Source organism: Rhopalosiphum maidis, chromosome 2, assembly GCF_003676215.2.
Source record: "Rhopalosiphum maidis isolate BTI-1 chromosome 2, ASM367621v3, whole genome shotgun sequence".
NCBI lineage: Eukaryota > Metazoa > Arthropoda > Insecta > Hemiptera > Aphididae > Rhopalosiphum > Rhopalosiphum maidis.
This window is the reverse complement of record NC_040878.1, coordinates 14,497,365-14,521,507: the sequence shown is the minus strand read 5'-3', so window position 1 is coordinate 14,521,507 and position 24,143 is coordinate 14,497,365. Positions and strand designations below refer to the sequence as shown.

The window sequence follows — 24,143 nt, the reverse complement described above, 5'->3', positions numbered from 1 at the left end:
TAAAAACCGAACAAAATTATAAATTGCTTTTTAAAACTTCGCCTACAGTGTATTTTGTTTATGTATACCATTTTTTTCCGTATTTGAAATAATATAAATGTATGAATACTACTTAAATAGTTGGTATTGAAGTAATAATATTAGACATTTTACAAACATTTCATCGAGCACTATTTTTAATTTTTATACTGTTTACACAATTTAATGTTATCATTTATTTCGAAATAAATTTAAATATAGTTTGGAGCTGTTTTATTATTTTTTTTTATTGCAACGTGTGGTGTGTAGTCGATGAAAAGTTTCAAAAAAGAAGTGACGCGTTCGTGAACTACACTCGACAACAGCCTATGTTATAAAACAATATCAAAACCATAGACGTCGGAGAACGATTTAAATTTACATATTATTCTAATAAAACCTTAAACCATGACAAAACGATTTATATATAAACAACAAAGAATACAAACGTCGTATAGATTTATTTGTCATGTAAGTATCTGCGTGAGGTTAGACTCTGCGAACATGATGATGTTTAAAACGATTATTTATAAGTGGTAAAGTGTCTTAACACACAAGAGTAAATAATGTATATATATATTAAATATATCTATATAGGTAGAAAGTTGAACAAAACTTACAAAAAATAATATTTTGAAAAATGTAACATATTTAAAAAGTCTTTGTATATGATATTTATGATTACCGATGTGCTTGAAAAAGTTGAAGGTTACTCTATTTTTATTTTTTTTTTAACAGGTAATTTTCAGCTTTTTTACTGGTATCTTTCTCACATCTATGCCTATATATTTAATTTTTATAGAAACCTAACTTAACTAATGCAAGTTATTCGTGGCAGAATACATTTTACATTTAGTTTCGGTAAACTTCGTTACTAAGTATATCGTAAGTATGTATAGTATGTATACCGAAGACTACATTACAAATTGAATTATGTTTGTACAGCACGTACATGTATTGTTATTGTCCGTGGATATTTGCAGAGACCCATTCAAGGGTCGATTTATCAATGATTCGGTCAAACGATAAACATAAAATGTTTAGTGTGTTATTTTTTTTCATTCCTCTGATTAATGATTTGTGTGACTTGCATTTATCAATATTATCTCTAAGCTATATTCTATTCACCAAAAGCACTTTAAACGTAACGTTTTAAACTGTAATGCGGTAACCTATACGATGTGTACAACGGATAGTTCATCGTTAAACTGTATGTGAATAACAACAACAACAATAATAACAATAATATAGTTATATTACAATATTATTCGCGTATTGTAGTTAACTGATTAATACAATACAACAATAATTATAAGCATGTAAATACATCCCATAATACGATATTATAAATAATTTTTCAACAATATATTTCTCGCAATACTATAATACAGCCAAACTTTGTGACGGGATAAAAAATATAATAATGGCTAAATGCCTACCTATACTATCTCTTTTAATAATAATATTACACTATATTATATTCGTTGTACAGAAAAAACAACTATATATATATTAGTATAATTATTATTTATTAATTTAATTTGTATGTTGTTAATCATGACACTCGTTTATTTTATTTTGTACATAATTCGATATAATTGGATCATGTGAATTAAATTGTATACAATATGTCGGCCGTTTGAATTTAATTTGAAATTGTTTTACACCGCCTGTTGTAGAATTCAAAAAACAAACACCGGATAAAACACAGACAAACTGAAAAAGAATGAAGTCTAAACCACGAAAACGTCAAACACATGACGAAAATACGTGTTTGGGAGCTAATTCGAATAATCCGAAAACGGTATAGTGGGCGGGCGGACGGACGTGTGGCTGCGGGTGTTTATGTCAGACGAATCGTGCGACGATATGATCGATACGCGCCAAGTATTAAACGACAATTTATTATTATTCCGGAAGGTTTGAATAGGTATTATATTATATTATGATAATAATATTCTATTAACGGTTTAATATATAATTATATATATATATATATATATATATATATATATATATATATATATATATATAAATAAGGTTATAGTAATATAATGTACTTACGCGTATCAAAATCTCAATAATAATAATAACGTGTGAAGCTACATGAATTTAGAATTCGTCGAGTAATAACTATTTTATTGTCTAAAACCAAGCCAAAACATCACAGAGATCTATATAATATCAAGAATTTCTAATGGGATGCTCTCGTCGGGCCTTACCACTTACACCGTTTGAATTTAAATTAAATATCAGTATGTATACGATAAAAATAAATATAATATATATATATATTATTATTTAAATCATATTGTGTAATAAAAAAAATTTATCAAATTGTTCAGATGGATGGTTAGAGTACAACAGCTTATCAGGAAAATGTTTTTCTTCAAACAAAGAATAGTGTATACGTTTTTGTAGGCCTCACCATACATAGTCCTACATACTTCATTTTGTTATCACAATTTGCATACAATTAATTGTATGTTTCATGGAAAAATTTGCAATTCATTGTTGACGTACTCATTGGATCCTCTAATCGAAGTAAATTCCCAAGGTATAGAATGTTTATGGAAACACTACTTCAATTAAAAAAAAAAACACAAATATAATTATAGTCATGTTATTTGTTGTCATTTTGATTTCTGATAAACTCGTGAAACAACAATAATAATCCTGGGTCCTTTTTTTTGATAACATTGGTGAAAACTACACTGCGAAACTGCAGCTGCTATAAAACTGCATCTACACAGCTTATATATTATATGAAGTAAATAAGTATAAAGTCTAGGTGATGGAAGAGGATGGCGATAGGAGTGGATGTGGGGTTGGAGGTGGTGGAGATCTTCTCGATCTGACACGAGATAAATTCACTGTGCGAGTCGGTCGGACGCGACGTGCGCGTTTCGGCGTTTCTGCGTCGTCGTCGGTAATAATAAATGAAATAACCAGCCGGATAATAAAGAGTAATGCTGGCTAGATGCACTATATGCGCACACGTTAATCCGCCGATAAATAAAAAGATTATCCGGACACAACGCGACGTCGTCGTATATATATTCTATAAATCTACAGGGGGACGGAGTCATTACTATTATACTTACTGAGGGGCGGTTGGTGACGGTGATGGCTTCTGTTATAGTGGCAAGTCTGTCGATTTACGACTGCACGAGACGCTACTCATTAGATAATTTATAAAATCATAACATTTTTCAATAAATTATATTATGAGACATATCACGTGCGCGCGAACGCGTGTGTGTGTGCAGTAAACCGAGTCAAGATATGTATAATATAATGATACCGCATACGTCATATATTGTGTGGTCGTATAACTAATTCCGCAACAGTAGCCACAATAAAAATAATAATAATAATAATAATAATAATACGTCTTGCGCAGATCGATGCGGTTCGGAGCATATAGTACAGATAGATCATCGATAGTTATAGTTTTAAATGAGTTTATATGATGTAAAACCATCGTATTATACGCGGACCGGCCGACCACACACAAAGTGTGTATAATACGTTCGCTGACAACGGATTTTTATTTATTATATATATAAATATATAAGATGATGATAATAATAATAATAGAGGAAAAAATAAAAATCTCTGATTATATATATATTGTATATATAGATGGACTTTCGTGCGTTGTCCGCGACCGTGCATAGTCATCAATCAAAATGCCGCCGCGCGCTTTTGTCCGCCTCCGTTCGCCGGCTCGTCGTCGCCCGCGATCATCAGATCGTCATAGCGTATATTTATACTACAGCGATATTTATTATATTATTACACAGCTCCACCGGGAACGTCATCATCATCATCGACGTTTGCGCTAAACGAAGTTTAGTTCCGTGAAAACTTTTTGTTAGGACTTCGCTAAGAATTTGAATTAAAAATTAAGTTTATTGATTATTGTACGAATATGTACGAGTTTAGGGATTAATCGATAGTAATATAGGTACTGAGTTCTTAATTTATTTTGTTAACGTTTTATTTATAAATGTCTGCATTGTGTTATATACATACAATAAACGTTTTTGGCCTTTGAGAACTATGGAAGAATTCGCCTCTACCTTCTTTTCCTCTTTCCCCCGAAAAAAGGACTTTAGCTCCTACTTTTTGTAAAACCAGATCTTTGTTACAATTAAGTACTTGAAATAACACGACTGTCGATGAAATAATTAAACATAATACGGGACAAAAAATAATCACTTTGAAGTGAGTATCAAAGTTGATGACAAGAGGTTTTGTATAGACAGCTTTGAAATTGGATATGTTCTTGATTATTTTTTTTTATTTTCAATTAACTTATGAAAAAAGTTTGGCTTATTTATTAAAAAATATAAGATAAATGCATTTTTAATTTTTTTTTAATGTTAAACAAATTTCGGAAAAATCTTAATGAAGTTAACTGTGACTTAAAATGACTATGTTTTCAAAAATCACTATGCACCAATAAACATTTGTTTAAAATTTGAAATGTAGTTAGTTTCCAGGAATTCTATTTTTGAACCAATTTATAAAATAACTAACGATATTTTACTAATTATAGACAAAACATATACTATGTTTATAAATTTATGTAGATTATTATAAACTACGTTACCGATTCCAATTAGTTCTGTATAGTGTAAACGCTGTTTTTTGGTGATGAAACGCATACACTAGTATATATATATATCAAATGAAGACGTGATTTATTTAAAATTGTCTGCAGAGACACAAGTGCCCCTCGTTTATTATTCCATGCTATGCCAATGTAATTGTGCTGCCTTTCAATATAATAATTTATTCGGTAAATTTAACGCGTTCAGTTAGCGTCGAAATATGAATATTATAAGACGTATTTCACATATAACTCTGTATTATATTTTATTATGATGGCTGTATGTATACGAACTGCAGCAGAACGCGGTAAAATAAAACACAAACTGTTTGGACGTTCGGGTTAGGGCTTAAGAGGGAGTGCTTAAACGATCGTCGCGAATAGATAAAGCGTAAAGAACCGTACATATAGAGGACAACAGTACAAAGTATTGTATTCTAAAAATGCGTACGTATTTACCTACCTATATATATCGTCGGTGGGCGTCGCGCGCAATATGGTCATCGTCTAGGCCCGTACGCGGTCCCATATATGTCGGCGTGCAGTGTATATTCGATTGAATCGGTGGAGGTCGGAGAAGTAAAAAAAAATAATAATAACAATAATAAAAAAATACGGTACCTAACTGTATAGTAGGTATTTATATATACATATATATATATATACATTTGTTATTAATATTTTCAAAGAAGCGCCGGCCAAATTACAGTGGTATTGTGTGTGCTCGCGCGCGCCACATTACTTATTACTATTATTATTCATATATAATATGTGTATATACAATCGGCCCCTACGACTCGTCAAAAACGCGAGTTCGTGACCGCGCCATTTCAAACGATGCGAAGTAAAAAAAAAAAAATTCGCGCCGCAGGTGGCACATGACCACACGCGTATTTGTACATAAATAGAATAATATGTTCCGTAAACATGTACCTTTAAATAAAATATATAAAATGTGTGTTGTTATATATAACGCAAGTAACGAGACAGTAGCCAAACGCTCGATCGTGTACGTCATGTAAAAGGTATATAATATATACTTTATTCGACGGTTGTCTACGCGCACTTTTATAACTTTAATATTTTTAAAAGTAATCATTTCTATTATACACAGCTATAAGTATGTTTCAAAAATTAAACAAGCGAGAGCTCATCTAATCGAAAATTGACACTTTTTTGTAAACTTAAATATTAAATGTTTCCGTTTGTAGACAAAATTTTGTGTTTAGTTAACTGATTATCAGTTGATTGTTATATTATAGGTACGAACGTGCACGCGTGGAGTCATCAGAGTATACTATTATTATATAGTGCCTTATATATAATGCGTATACAATACATAGGTACATAACTGCTTTACAATTTATTATACAATAATAATAATCAATGATCGGAATTAACGAGTTAAAATTTAAAATTCATTTAATATTATTTAAGTAACTCATTAGAAATCTATGTTTTTTGGAATTATCTTTTTTAAATTATTTGTGTGTAACGTATCAATTTCAAGTCTATTAGTATATTTAAAACTGCTGAGCTATAATAGTCAAGTTATAGAAGCTAATAATAAAAAAAAGAACTTCATGTTATATTGTTTTCAGAACTATTAAAATTAATTTGGAATTTGTTATGGAAACAAGAATGTTGCATCCAAAATTATAATCAAAATACAGTCGGTTATAAAAACCTGTATTGTTAGGTACCATCATTTTCAGTATTTCGAAAATAGAATACCGGTTACCTTAATTTTAACACAAATATTGAAATCATAGAGGTATCATATTATATTAAAATATTTATAACGATTCCATAGTTCAACTGAAAAATAGATTGGAATAATTATTAACCATTGTATACTTGTTATGTATTCCAAAAATCCGTGTTTATGCTACAAGCCGCTTCAAAATATGTATAACTATAGTGGGCCAATCCACGATAGGTAATTTGAATGTTGATAGTGTTTATCTATTTTTTTTTTTTTTTTTTTGGTACCCGTGGTATTTTGAATACTGATTAGAAAGTCAAATTATATCTTATAACTAAATTGATTTTCTTATCCATTTTTTTGTAACTTAACAACGTTTTTAAAATATATACATTTATTTTTAATTGAACTACATTTTTCCTAAATTAGCTTAACTTCACGAGTAGAACAAATTCATAAACTTTGGTGATAATATATATATATATATTATACATATAAAGTGCGTGTAAATTGTTTCAATCCAATTGGTTAATCAAACATTTGATGACTCAAAAATTGGTGACAGTCAATCTCCAAGTTCATACAGCTTATCCAATATCGATCGTTTTCATGATAAATCTGCCAAAATAGACTAATAATCTCAAAAATGTTCTTGTTCAAAATGAAAATAATATATTTATACTATATATTATATACCTAAATGTTAGGCTATACCTAGGTAATTATAATATTTAGGTTTAGACGCAATTCCATCTATCACGCAAACGAGTTTCACCTTGTGTCCTTATCCGTTTGAAAATCTGCAAACGAACCAATGTGTATTATGATTAGAGTACATCTAATGGTCGGTGTTTGAAAATAAAAATATGAGTTCAACTCGTTTATCGGTACAAGAAATCATCGTGAATCGTTCACGCCTCTAATTAATGTCTGACCGCGGTAAAAAAAAATTAATAGTTACCTTAACGTTATTCAATATAGGTAGGTAGTAATTGTTGAAAATGACGTGACGACGAAATATATAAATATAGTATCTTTCGTCGCCGACTAGCCGGTTTATCATAACATTGCGTGCCATCAAAATACTCGAGATGCGTACACTTTGTACACGAATAACATTTTTTTGTTATGGAAATCTCTTTAAAATCAATTTTGATCAATTTGATCCTTTTAAGTTGTGTAAACGAACATCTTCTATACATTATGCACCTACGTAATATTATATAATACATTAATACTAGATTTATAACCCAATTTTGCTCGGGAAAAAATGAACAAACATAAAATATTGTGTTATATTGTTATATCTCAGTTTTAATGTACCTTTTTTCATGGGCAAATGTACATTGATGAACCATACGTTTTGTAAGCTACTAATCCAACCAGCAATCCACTTGTTGCGGATTAGATATAGTACTTGGTATATTTTCAAACGTGATTCAAACTATAGGTACTCTATAAACTTAACTGATGTCTTCAAGAAAAATATTTATAGCATATATTTATAGTAACTTATATAAGTTTAAAAAAGGAGCTAAAACACCCTCTGAGTATTAAGGAGCATATTTAAATAAATTGTATTGAAGTCAGACCAGTAGTTTTAAAAATAAGCCGTTAGTAAAAAAATGAATTTCAAATTTATAGGCATATGAAAAATAAATTGCAATACGATTTTAATTTTCTGATATAATAATAGGTAGGCAAATTTAGCACTCGTCTTTTTAAACGAATTCAACAGATTAATCATTATTGTCTAAATAGCATAATAAAAAAAAATCTAACTGTAAATAGAATGCATATTTTTAATAATAATGATGTTATGTAGGTACATAATAGCGTGTTGTTTGTATATCATAGTACGACGTCGACGCATGTTCATGGAGCTTTCATATGCGATGAAGAGTTAAGGAAGGAAATGTCCATGTGCGCCGAACGGGAAAAGGGTGGTGGACTAGATGTACTTAAATATATATATATATAATATTATGATAAATAAAATATTATTATATACCTATTGCATACCTACCTACGTATATATTTTTCTCAGGACGCATAAATCACGGCCACGTTTAACTCGCCGAATTAATTTTAACCACGGGCCCTGTCAAAGGCAGTAAAGTTTCAAAGTAAGATTATGGAAAAAATAATAATAAATACCGGCGATGCTTGAAAAAAAAAATGGAAAAAAGCAACAAAAAAAAGGTGTGCACTGAAGGTTATGGCTTAATTAACGCGTTGTAACGGAGTGTTATGCACTCGAATAACGAGCGGTTGATGGCTTTATAATATATTCACCGGTGCCATATTTCATTAGCAATAATGCATATATATATAAATTATATGCAACGCGCAGATATGTAGGTAGTCTTTGCTGCTGTAGCTGCAGCGTGTCGTGTGTGTGATTTATGCGGTTCTTATTATTATTAATGCGTCATAATATTAATATAATACGGTCACTGAGACATTTTCATAATTTTCGAATAACACTAGAAATGACAGAAACGTAAAAATAAAGATCATAATATTATAGTATATTATTACTTCCAAGATGATGATTTTTTTAAACTATTTACAAAGACGATTTGGAAAATAGTTCGTGTTTACAGACGAAATTTAGTTTTTTCAAATGTTTCTGACAACAACGTGATACACATGTCATAGTTATTAGTCATACTATGTAATATAATAATTGTTTAGTTACCATTTCTGTAGGGAAATTATGTTCTACACCACAAAGTTTATAGTTGTTTTCTCGTAAGAATCCGTAAATTTCGTAGACTTTTCTCATTGTTGAATAAAATTATAATTTTATAAAAGCTTGAGCGTGAGCCTAGAGGTGAGACAATATCGTTTTTTTAAAAAATATTTTCAGTTTTAAATTACCTTAGATATAACAAAATCATATAACAACCAACTATATGAATTACTTAAATAACTAAGTTTAATCTGGCTAATGTCTATAAAATTCAACATCCAAATGTGACTAAGTAATTTTATTTTAAATAAAATATTCATAAAAAAAGGAAACTTTTAGAAAACAATATACACAGATGAATTAGGATGACTTAGGATTACTAAGTTAGGAATACTACTTCATTGTAAAGTTTTGTCTTGCTTTTTGTTCTTTATGTTCTTATTGTAAATGATCTATTATTTTTAATGTTGACAGTTGACAGGATATATATGTATATATGTGGCCATATAAAATAGATTAAAAATAAATACATAAATATATATATTTTTTAAATATTAGAATACGTAATTGAAATGTAATTATTAGTAATTACCAATTAGTTATTAATGTTATTATTTATTATCATGTATATGTGATATAAATTATTACAAGAATTAGAAAATATCAAATATTTTTTATTCTGCTTTTGGTATTTAAAAAAAATGTAGAGGCCAAATGCAGGACAAATGTCCGTTGATTTGCCAATGAATGAATTTTGGGCGACCCTTGTGAAATGAAAATCTAAGTTCTACGTTTACCGATCTCGGAGGTATTGAGAGTACGGTCAGCGTGGGTTGGCGTTAAACACTTACCTGCCAACTGCTATTCAACGTCGGTCATCGCTCCTAGAAAATGCGAATGATGTTGTTATACGTTATTCCTGTTATATTATTATTATCATCATCGTCGTGAAAGGCGTAGGTGTCCTTAAATTGTGCGCAAAGATTTCGCGGCAACGCATTTTTTCCTGGACCTCGGACATCGCATAATATCATATAGTGTTATAATATCGTGCGTGCGTATATTCGCAGCTTAGCTATAAGTTAATCTAACGGCCGAGTGGGACATCAAACGAGTCTTCTGAATTCATCCGTAAATCCGTCGAGAATTTTTTTCTTCCGAGTACCTTACGTGTCGTGCAGTCAGCGGGACGGGAAGAAGATCGAGTGTGGTTTTCATTTATTTACTTTCTTAATTTTCTTTCGTACGAAAATAACGTGGAATACTAACGTATTATTATTATATTTGGATTTGGTTTCCGCAAGGCTTAGTCCTCTACGCAATTAGATGCGATTAACGATCCGTTAATATTGTAAATTAGTTTTGAGCGAGTCATTTTGGATGTTCTTGCACGTGTATACTAACGTTTATTTCTTCAGTTCGTTATCAGCCCCAACACGTTCGGCACGCCGATCTCGTACACATATATCCGTCACTATACGGTCGTCGTCATGCAAAATCCCTTTAGAAATATTTTTGCACACATTTAAATAAGGTATTGGTATTGTAAGGTATTTTAGGAATACTTGAATACCAATTCAAAAGTATTAAATAAATACAATTTTATATATTACCAATCAACAAGACGTGATTGAGTACTTACGTCATAAATACTATTTTACTGCATCGAATATATTATTTTCAATACTTTTCTGACTTATCTATATATTATTTAGAATTGTTATAAAAATTAACGGTAACTTGCATAATATTATAATTTTACAAAATATGATACTACGAATACGACTGTTATTAATATTTTGTACATCCAAAGCTTTTGAAGCGTAACTAATATTTATCTATAATATAAATTTTATATGATACTATTGATGAATAACAATTCAATTATACGTTAAATAATAAAATATTCATTAAAAAACTTTTTTTCTTGATAATTATTTTAAATTTTAATGTATACATATTAATACTTAGTTATAAAAAAATATATAAAAATATTAATATGGTTATAACTTTATAAGATATAAGAACATACAAGTTTCCAGTAATACTACAATTAGCAATTAATTTCAACTAATATTCTATAAATAATTTAAACTTGAATACAAATATAATACAATATATTTATAAAACACAATATTTATGTGCGTGTAAGTTGTTTGCCTAAGAAAAATGAATATTTGTTTGTTTGATTTATTATAATTTAATATAATTTTGAACCTGTATTTTATACTTGGTCAAAATCACTCTAAGTAATTTTTAAAAAATACGTGTAGTTTAATTTTAACGTAGTTACAAACAAGGTAAATTTTACTGAAATTATTGAATTTGTCACCGGCAATGCCTTGCAGGATCAACTATAATTAATAAATACATTTACAATATAAACTAAAACTGAGACCCTTGCAAATGCAGTTTTCAATAAATATTGATAACATTTTGGTTAATAGATTCATGCAAGTCTTTTTATTACTTTTTTTTTACTTTTTCATACACACATTTTTAATATAAAGAGTGATCCACCAGGCATGCTTATTTATTCAAATTATGATACTTAAAAACTTCTGATTTCAATTAAAATCCTGTCTTTTTTTACTATTAATTATACAGTCAATGATTTGTTTAATTTTAATGTGAGTACCTAATTAAAAATTTAAACAAATAGTTTTTTTTTTTTTTTATTAAAATGTTAATACTGTAGTTAATATAGATAGTTTTTAATGTGGTTGTACCATTATATAAAATATATAAAATATTGGATCTAGTTAAGATCTTATTTACATTTAGAACATTTTTACAAACAACTAATATCGATTGATTAATTACTATAACTATTGAAATACTAATCCATAGCACTGATATCTTAACCGACTTAACACATTGTCCTTTAACTATTATTTATAGTACACAAAGTTAAATTACTTAAGAACTATTATTTCAGATAAATTTTCAAAAAAATTATTTAATTAATAAGTTTCAATAAAAATTAGAGGTTCTCATTTGAATAGCAGAAATCTGTATCTCTATAAAGGAAACTCCTTTTTAGAACTACTAAAAATCTCAAAAATATATATAAAAATGCCGAATAATCAGATTCTGAAATGCATTATTAAAAACATGTTTGTTTGAGTATGCTTGGTGAAGAATGCTGTAGCTGACTCATAATAATATATTATTTTTTTTTATTCATACTTATATTTTTTCTATTGGTCACAAAAAATAAAATAGCGCTATTATGATTGAGTGTAATTTTAGACTTGTATCTTATAAAATATATTATGATAAATAATTTGTGTGTAAAAAATATGTGCGTTTTACATATAATAGAGTTTAAGAAGAGTTAAATCTATGGAGTGTGCAGCATCCACTCTTAGCTGACATTGCGATGTTTGTATACGGTTGATGACAATATAATTATAAGAATGTCGTGCAGTATTTATGTTTAGTATATTATATTATAATAAATAAGTATAATCATTACATAACACGCAATTTGTGATCACGTTTATATGAATTTACGTGAAAAAATAAAGTCGTAGGTACATGGTCGGATTGTGGGCGTATAGTATAATATATTAAATATGTATATAAAATATATAGCTGTTATTCCCCTGAGTGGATGATAAAAAAGTTATATATTTTCATCAGAATCCCACAGGTTGACCACGCTTGATATTCTACTCCAACACTTCATTATAAATATATTCATCCTACCAACTAGGTATTCGTTTATTGATATATATACTTTTTAATTCTGTATAATTTGTATATTTATAAGTTATTATATAAAAAAAACCTACAATTTTTCCATTGAATATCGAATTTCGATACTTATTGTAGGATTTTTTTTAGTTTAATAGCCTTACTTATAACTATAATATTTTAATATAATTATGTATCTGCATCAGAAATTCTCCACTTGTGTGCATTTTCCATTAAGGTGGTAATAACAATAATAATTATTAAGAAATTAATTTATATTTTCAACACATTAAAATATGTACATTAAATCTTGTATCTACATGGGTAGGTACATAACTGGGTAAAAGTAATTTTCATAGTTCTTTTAAGTTTTTAATGCTACAATAAATTTCTGTTTACCATAACGTTTCGTACGCCTTTTGTTGGTATTTTATAATTCTAAAACAACAAAAACTCAACTTATTTTAACTCTTACTATTAGCAATTTTACACCATTTCTGAAATCAACATAAAATAACACTTAATAAATATGTATGAAATCGCAACATAATACATTTTCATTTTGTCGATATCTTACAGTACGTGTTTATGTAAAAAAAAACCATTTTATACGTGATTCATGCGATACAATAGTTGGTTTAAACAATATGTAAAAAAAAATGTCTCAAATATTATGAAAACGACATAGGTTTTTTTTATTGTTTATGAGGATATAGATAGATAAGAAAAAACGTCTTTCCTCGAGTTACTTTTGTATTTTTTAAAGTTGAAAAAAAGGACTACGAAAAGCATAATGATTTAGTCAATTTTGACGATATCTAGACGCCATGTAAGAAAGAAAAAAATTACCACTGAACACTCTAGGGACGAGTTTGTTTCAATAATCGTGTTGTTTTCTTATGACCCACCGAGAAAAAATATAATAACATTTTATGGCATACACTAATAATAAAAAAAAAAATAAAAAAAAAATAATAGAAGAAAAATAAACTTTTTACATTTTAAAATATTGATTCATTACTATTACATTTATTATATAGAAATGTACCGTACATGACATATACTAGTCAATCACACTTTGTTCTCACGATTTTCATTTTAATCTCTCACTGACCGTTACATTTTATTGGTATAATAATAATAATACGAGTACCTATAACGTCTTATTTAACCCTGCTGGTTAGTGTATATTACAACATATTATACACATTTTGTCTACTATAATATATCCGTATAATCGCCTAATACTGCAACGATATCTATGACCGTATCCAGAATGAAGAAAGAATAGATTTAAAAATAACACAGAAGACCCCTAAGGATTATACCCCTAATTTTCAAAAAGTTACTAAGTATATAAAACAAAGCATTAAGTATTGTTTAAAACAAGCAATTTTAAGCAATATTTTTTCGTCGACCTGCAATTTTATTTTTATAATATATTAAAGACGCACCACACAAACACTATACTATTGAGTGTAAAAAAACTAAAAACAATATATTAGATATTTTTTATTTTCAATGTCTTAGTTTATTATGTTTAGAGTTTATTAATTTAAAAATATATAAAATACACTATTTTATGTACCGCCTTGTAACACCCATTACATTTTTTTATTTGCTACATTTTAAATTTAAATTAATTATATAATTCAAATAAAATTAAATTGAGTTTGTAATAATTTGTTTTCTTGTTGTGATTTGGCAAGTTGGTTGGAAACAAATAATTTTCGTGATTAAATAAAAAAATAATAATAATAACGGCAGGAGTTATTTGCTTATTTTCTCCTGATCTAAACATTTTATATTTTGCTTCTAAAAACTAAGTAAAATCGAATTCAATGCGTGTTTTACTTAATAAAATTGTTTAATATTATTTTTTACTATCTACGAGAATATAATTGATAGATTTACTTTGAAACTATAGTGTCCGAAATAATTAAAAAACGGAGTTAACTCTGGATGATGATATCACAGTATTATAATTTATAATGGTTAAAATTCTGACAAAAATGCGATGTAGTTATAGTTTACGGACGTGTGAAATAACATAAGATCTTGGAAACTAGAGCAGTATTTTTTTTTAGTAGATAGATTATACGTATATTTTTGTTACTTGGCTGTTCTTAGTGCAATGAATCGTACTTATAATATATAAATTATTTGTTCATCGCGAGTGCTTCACATACGGTACACCACTCGTTGTTGATGTATTTAAATCGATGTTTAAATAAGTAGATATGTAATTTTAGACTATTTAATGTTTTTGTACTAAGTATAATAAGTCTATGATAATAAATTTGGAAAATATAAAGGCTGTAATGAGTTTAAAATTATAGTTATTAGTTTTTTAATAATTAATATAAATCAGAAGGTAGCTAATTTGTGGATCGTGTCTTTTTATAAAATCAAAATTTACTTATTATTAATAATTTAAATTCTTTCGGTAAATATTTATAAAAATGTATCAAATTATAAAAAATATATTTATTAGCATTTTGGCTCTTGATATCATTGTACGGATAAATATCCGTATGGTTTGCGAACATATTCACGTTGGCCACCCATGATATATTATATTATATAACCATTTTGATCAATGAGTATTTTACAATTTGTAAAAATTGTTTAAGTATAATAAGACTAAATTTTAAATATTAAATATTTTGAATTGTCGAAGGATTGTTATTTATTTAAATAACTCAGGCAAATAAATTTATTATTGAAGGAAAAAATGGCGGATTGCTCTGTGTATGTATAATATATATTACATAGGTACGCCGCCGTCGCTGATCGTTAATAATTTTATTTGACACATTATCGCGCAAGTACAACCCGTCTAAAGTATCGTGTAATTCAAAAAAATATATTACACCTAAGCACGCGATGTTATGGTACTCAGAGTAACCATAAAAACATATTTGACGTAACACATATTATATAGTTATAATATCATATGGTAAATACGCGTCGTTTGATCAAAACTTCGTATCGTTCCGTTCGAACAGTTAATTTAACATCTCACTGTACGATAATAATATAATATTGTAATTATTGCTCGGATGAATTATTATTCGGTGTAATCGGTCGTGTATATAATATGTAATATATATATATATGTATATATAATTTTATCATATATAATATGTATCAGTGTATTATATTCACTGCACGTATGTTACGATTTCTTCGTTTAAACAATTTCGTATTTATTCGTATTAATCGTATTTATATAATATCGCAATCGCGACGTGTAATGTCGGTGTGTAGCGAATTATCGGGTTTACGTATGATAATATTATGTACCTGAATGTGACATAATAATATTTAGATCACGGATAATTATTATAATTATATTTTCACAAAACACAGAGGTTACAGATTTGGGAAAGAGAAAAACAGAAAGGAAAAATATTATTAACTTGGCTCAATTTTAAGCTTTCCCGTCATCGTCGGTATAATATAGGCGGCGAGTGTCTCCTGCTGCTGTTGATGACAATTTTTTCGTAGAGATTTCTCGAATAAATCAGAGATCGACGCCACGCGGTCTTTGATGGTCGTGTACTCGTGTATTGTTCATAATAATAGGTAGGTAGGTAGATAATTTACTACACTACTGCGAGCATACTACGACTATTGTAATTTAGTGTTCTGTAAAAACAATTAACGCGCGAAATATGACAAAGACTCTTGCACGAACCTGTCTATTACAAGAAATACAATGAGGCGGTCCACGAAATCGTAGTTATTGAAATTATTATAAATTGCATTTTTTATGGACATTATAATAATTTTTTTTTAAAACTTTATTTTTTTTTTTTAAACGTTGATACCACATTTTTTATTTTGCATGGCCAAATTTAAGTAGGTAGAATATTTAATACTGCAACGTGTTATTAAAAATCATCGTTTTAAAATATACGTTTTCCACCACGTCAAATAAACCTAAACGGAATGTATATAATAACAATAATATATAATGTATTTAGTCATATAATTTTCCAAAAGCAGTAAAAATTCCGCTTCAGGGGTGGCGGTCAAGCAAATCATTTTTACTCATAATGTACACTGCAGTCATTAATTTTATTTTTATTCGTTTTTTTTATTATAAACCCGATTTCTTTTTATAGAAGAAAACAGGCGTGGATTTGAAAATTTTAAATGAGGGAGAAAGCTAAATTTATTTTCATAAAAAAATACAAATATAGTTGTGTGTACCATTGTGGCATTGTGTGTCATATATATATATATATTATATTAATAAATTAATGTATAATATACAATATGTTCAAAAGGAGAGGGGTTTGATTGTATGATTCTCATATCCGCAGCTTATTTTCAACAGTGGTTGAATATTATCAATTATATTATTATCTCATTAAATGAGGTTATATTTGTTATACAAACGATAAATCGTCAATCGTTTTCAAAAACATTTAGAAGATCCATAATCTATATTTTGTTTTTGAAGAAATTATTAATACCCGTACCATGCACTATTAATATAATTTTGCTCATCTATTTGATCAATGTAAATTAAAATTTTTAGACTGATGCTAATAGACATTCATTGTCAATTTATCTTTGTTTATTTAAATTTGTATTTATTGTGTTTTTAATTATAATTTGAGACTTTTTTTTTATTGGTATAATTTGGTTTTTCTTCGTATTTTTTTCTTTATTTTTGAGGTATATTGTAATCTGATGTTCATAATATAAGATGTTGATAACTGTTTCAAACATTTTTAAATCTTCAATTATTTCAATATATTTTAATGGTGATGATAATTAATAATAATAATTTGAGTTGAATTCAGAGTGAATACTTTCATAAGTGTAATAATAAGGGAAAACACTTCTAAAAATATAACATTTGTATATTTTTGTACATGTGGGATTTACGTACGCATCTAATTTTGTTCGTTTAGTAACTTACATATGTAACTGTTTACCTGCTATGATTCGTGTGAAAACAAAACTCAAAAATGATTTTTAGTTTGACAAAATCAAATACTAATTATAAAAAAATAAATAAAATGTAAAATCAAGTGATCAATCATGTATTGGAGTTTAACTTCATTTATTTATTGTAAATACTTTAATACATTTTCTAATAAATATTGATTGAATATTTGAATCTTCTCGTTATCAAATACTGTGAGTATATAATATATGGTATAATCAAAATTTTAAGTGTCAGCTGATAAATTTTCAAAGTATTGATATATGTATAAAATATACTTGAAATTAAAACAATTCAATTCATATAAATGAATAAATTTGCTATTTACAACGCTAAACTCAACACTTATGTCATTAATATTATATTATAATATGTACAGTGTTCAATGTTTGAATATTTCGTATTGAAAACCATGTCGTCACAGAATTTTCACTATTAAAAGGCGAGAAAGACTTCTTCGAAAAAGTATACCAAGTACTGTTATGAACTATTTATAGAAACTCTCTGACTGAAAACTTTATGTCCAACTTTGATACACAAAATATAAAATTATAGTTGATATCAGTTTCGCCAACTTGTGATATCGAAATTAAGTAGAAACTCTTTATGTATTCGATTGCATTATTCAACACAAAATCAATATTATGTTGTTCGACGTTCGTTATAAATTTAATGACCGGTACACAGAATAATTGCTTGGATTTCAAAAGTTTCATTGTCTATAATATAGGTGTATTCACGCAGAAAATATTATTACCGTATACATGTTTTCTAATGAATATTTGATTTCAGTGCAGCATTTCGACATTTTGCCGTGTTATTATTTTATTTTTCTGAGGGAACAGAACAAACGAATTGTCGGACTTGACCTACACGCGATCGCAGTAAAAACAAGCAAATCACACGATATGTAGGTTAACCCTACTTATAGTTTATCTATAGATGTATATTATGCATCTCCGAGGCTGGATCGGGTCCAGAAACTCGACGAGGCTCGTTGACGGGCGTGCCATTGTTTTCCGTCGGACGGGTACAACAGCGGTGTACGCGGACTATAAAGGCGCACATCAAACGGACCGTTTGGCGGCGGCGCCTCGCGGACGCGTGTATTGCCGGAGTGACGAAAAACGATTGTCTGTGCGTGTTCATACACCTATATAATATTATACGTAATATGTATACAGTGCGATCCTTTTACCGAAGATCACTTGTTATTTCAAAAACGACTTAAGTCGTTTAAGAATAATTTTAATATGTTTTTACAAGACCACTTTAAAAACTATATGTTTATATACAGTATAATTTTTTATTATTTTCTATTGTCATCGTTTTTATAGTTTTAATTTTTTTGAGTAACAACACAGATTTTTAATTTCCCATCGTAATCAGAATATTATTCGATTGGCTAACATGTTATAAATATTTAAAGTTTATATGAATGTAAAACTGGATAGTGGTTAAAATGGTTCCATGGCCACTTCACTTCACTTAACTGAAGAATCACTCGGTATACACTACAGAAAAAACACAAGGTTCGTCTTCAGTGGCTTCACGACACTCCCCCCATCCTTGAGGGGGAACGTATACTCGTATCATTCGTTCTTTATACCTACACCGGACTGCCATTTTTCCAGACTCCTCTGGCATTATTGTTTCTCTCTTAGTATTGTATAAATACTGCAGAAGTTGACGGCGACATTTCTTTATAGTTTAAATATTTCGTTGTATTTTTAATTTTTTTTTTTTTTTTTTTGACGTATAACGAACATAATATATACCTATATACCCGAATTTATTATGTAAACCGTACACTTATATAACGTATGTGTACACTCGATATCGTTGTCAGCACGTATGTTTTTTTTCGGCGACGAGTTCTTCAGAAGTCACAGTAGCTGGTGTTATATATATATATATATATATATATATATATATATATAGAGTCGTGTGTAATCCATTTAACCGTGTATAACAAGCGCTACACAAACCACCATTTGTGGCACGCCTATCATGCTCAAATTAAACGAAACACGTGTACATGACGTGATATCGTCTCTACACGATATTGATATATCCACAGTTCATAGCTTATTATTTATTAAGTATAACGAGCTTACTATTATTTTGTTTTTTAACGGCTTGAAACCTATTCTTGATTTCAAGAACCAGAATTATTTTCTAGATATTATATCACGGAAGATTCATATAATATACGCACCGCGAATAACCGATATAAAAATATTAATATAGTCTAGAAATATCAAAATTATAAATTCGTTTTTCAATTTTTGGAATTCTCCAGAGTACAAAAATATCAATTTGAATATTTAATTTTAATTATAAAAATTTAGAATTATTTATTAGCTTAAAATAATTTAAAATCTTAGAAAAAATAAACTAGCTCTTATAAAATATGATGTTAATGGAATGATTGATAAATGTTTAGTTGGTTCACGTTATATATATTATAGAGTCATTCCCTAAGCCCAAAACGGCGTTTACGGGATGGACCGTTATTTTTTAAGCACGATTCTATTAACTCGTGTCTACATTAACTGTTGCGTTTCTCATTATATATATTGACCATCAAAGAGAAGTGCAGACGAAACCTAATAATATGACCAAAAATGTATAATAACGCAACCTACGCTTAGTTTAACGAGAATGTCTTTAAGTCCGAAAATGACTTCAATATGATTTACATTTCCGAAACAATAAAAACAACAACATAAAAATCCATTTTTGGTCAATTATTGGAAAAGCAAAACTAACTGTCACATTAAATATAGTATTTATTATACTTATATTTGTTTTCAATAGGAAAATATGATTATCTGTTATTTCTAGTAAAATCGATGAAAATTATTTATAATAGCAATATGTAAAATAGGTATATAACATAAAACATGTAAATTTATTCAAACAAAAAATTTTGAATTTTAAGTTTTTATTCAACAATAAAAATCTTAATATTACATTTTATCGTTTAAATTAACAGAATAAAAATGATTTCTTTATAATATAAGTTAAGATAAAAAATAAGACAATTATAATCTTATTTTTTCAGAAGTATTACTTTATAAGTAAAATGTCTTATTAATTAATTTTTCTAATTATTATAACAAGGATATAAAATCGTTGCTTAAGTAAATTGATATTCGAGATTTTAGTTTTATCGGTTCACATAATATATTATCATTAAATGAAAATTATTCATTTTTATCTATCACAATATTTTCCAGCAGCTCACCAGAATGTATTGTGTCGATAAGGTTGTGTAGGTTTGTCACGAGCGATTTACTGCCTTTAAACTGTTTACTTTGCTGAATGTTTTTTTTTTTTTTTAATACGTATGTATGTTGTATTGGGGTTAGGTTAGATAACTTTGTTTGTATCGTTTCACAATAAATCATTTTTTTTTTTGGAGTTTTTGTTACTGTACTATACAACGTCAATATTAAAATTTATTACAAACATCTCATTAAAAGATACTATTTAAATGTCCTTCCGGTAGATACACGTTAAATAATTTTAAACTATATTGGCTATAGAAATTAATATTAATTGATAAATTATTATTATTAAATTAATATGGAATGGTTTAGTAATTGTGATAAAACTTATAGTATTTCTCAAACTTTTGAAAATGTTAAAAAAAATTACCTTAAGACAAATTATATTTTTCAATTTAATGATTGTAAGCGTTTTTTAAAATAATTTAGCATCGTAGAAAAATAATAGCATAATATTTGTTTATAACAATAACAGTATATATGTACAATAAAATAAAGTAGGTAAATCGTAAGAAATAAAAGAAGATTTAAATATTAAACACAGTGATATAATTGAGATAAATACGTTTTTACCCAGATAATTTAAAATTTGAATCTCTTAATGTTTCGCCGTATTTGATTTTTAGCTTTTCAAAATCTTAGTAAAAATCACGTTTAAACTTAATACGTTTCATACGTCATCTAAAAAACTGAGTACCTACAATTTAATAAATAATATTATTTATTATTTTAAACCAGATATCATATTTTACATCGTGCTGCTGCGGAATTCCTTTAAATTAATACGACATAAATATATTGCATTATTACGTTAAATAGTTTTTCGTTTTATTTATATAAGTATGTGTTATTTTTTAAATTAAATTTAAGTACATACACTTTGAGTTTCAAAAAAAGTAATCGGGAGTCAATATGATGTATTATGCAATATAAGCTATATGCATTATAATATTATAATCGTGTTTATATTATATCCACGAAACGTAAATACGTGAGAAAAGTATAAAAATTCCTATCCGTGAACCATTTAACAGAATAATATAATATTATATTGTATTGGTCTATCGAAAATCAATATTTTGAAAGATACTGTTTACAGTGCGCATCGTTTATAAAATTATATGAGTAATGAAATGGCTGTTAATTATGCAAAGGTTTGGTAAATTATATTAATTTCATATTCGTAAACATGTTAAGTTTCCACGAATAATGCTTTTAAATTATTTAAAAATAATTAGTTAACATCGTTAAAATTAAAAAGGCAAATTCGCCTTAATTTAAACTTAAAATATCTATAAAAAATGGTTGTGTTTATATATTTTGTGGATTGTATATTTGTATGGTTTTAGTAAAATTACTTCTGATGAATTTTTTATTAAATTTTCAAAACTTAGATACAAAACGAAAAGTTTTTATGAAATTCTAACTACAAAATAGTTTCAAAGAATTTGCAATTTTGACAAATTTTTAAATTTTGACCTCTTTATTATAGTACAAACTAGATCTAATTTTCTATACAAAATCACCTTTAAAGTCGAAGAACTAGGCATTTTATCAACTAGCTATCGTGTACACATACATAAAAATAAAAAATACACGTCATTGTAAAATCAATGTATTAGTTGTTTTATTTAGAATCTAAAATAATCTATAGCAAATTGCTTTATGTTCTATAGTTAGTATTTCTGTGTGTTTCACGCTATAGCCGTTGAATAGTTTCACAAATTGTATGTTTGTGTTAACTAAATTATTAAATCAAAGAATATTTATTTGTATATTGGTATTTAAAGTCATTTTAGGTATAATTAGCTTCTATATATATATATATATATATATATATATATATATATATGAAAAAAATGAAACAGTCTAATCACAATTTTAGATATGTATACATTTAATAACGTAACATTATTTTTTTTCAAATTTACAGCTAAATTGTTCCAACAACGGATTATTTAAAACCGGTTAAATTAAAACGTTTTTTTTTTAAATTTAACTTTTTGACAAGTTAATACTCATTTTTGTGATAATTACGATCGTATTTATCGACGTGTAGTCGGGGCTCACATTTCGAACGTTTTTCCTGTATATAATACGATGACCGATGATAATAAAATTGACGTGACCGCCGCTGGACACCAAATATTTGAACACGGCGTTCGAATTGGCAAGTGTACGCGTGGTTTTTTCTGTTTTGTCTAATGGGAAACGCATTTATTTGGCACGATCGATGTGCTGTAGGCGCCATACGAGAATAATACGTCGACGGTGAAACAAATGATGATAATAATGTATCGTAATGTGATTATAAAATTGTTTTTGCGCGCGGCATTCGATTAAAACGTTATACCACGACCACGCGTTAAAATAATATGTTGACGGGGACAACAAACATTATAATATTATTGTGTGAATAGCGACAAGCCAAATTTGTTCTTTTTTCTTTTTTTTTAATCATCATTATTCGTAGTCTGCGGTCTCCGTCGGGCCGTCGTAATATTATCATGGTTGAGTGTCATTGAGTTTCAGGCTTTAGAAGGGATTTTTTTTTTAGTCCTCCTAGCCCTATCAAAAAATATACTGTTTTTAACAGTCTTACAAAGAAACCAGCAGGATTGTTTTAAAGGAAATAAATTGAATACAAACAGATTTTATATACTCGTGAATGTTATGGTTTGTCCAATTACTGTAGTGGTTTTATATATCTTTTAATCACAACGTCGTACATAATATAAATATATATTATTGTGAAAGAGTCCATACCCCTTCAAGTATATTATGTATTTTATTTGAAACGGGGCCGACAATATAATTAAATATATATATGTGTTTGTATGTTAATAATTTCAATCAGATTGTGATAATGACATCATGTCGGTGGTTGATGTGAAAAAATGAACACATTTCTTTTGATATGAAAATAAAAAATAAACTGATCCATAATATACACTGTATACAACAATTGAAGAGGCGTGGGCTAAAGACTGAAAACTATAAAAATGTATATAATCGTGTTAATTTTAATTCAGTATTTGTTTTATTATAAATTACCTTTTATAATGTATTATATACCAACTAATACGATAGTAATATAGTGTCTTTTTACGAGTTTTTAGAATTTTTGTAAGAATTTTTTTAGTTTTTTAATA

The 24,143-nt window shown here is 27.8% G+C and overlaps 1 protein-coding gene across 1 annotated transcript in view; it reads left to right on the top strand.

Moving 5' to 3' along the window:
- LOC113555218 (growth hormone secretagogue receptor type 1-like) overlaps positions 1 to 24,143 on the top strand; it is a 148,093-nt gene that overhangs the window by 103,495 nt on the left and 20,455 nt on the right. The window lies entirely within an intron of this gene.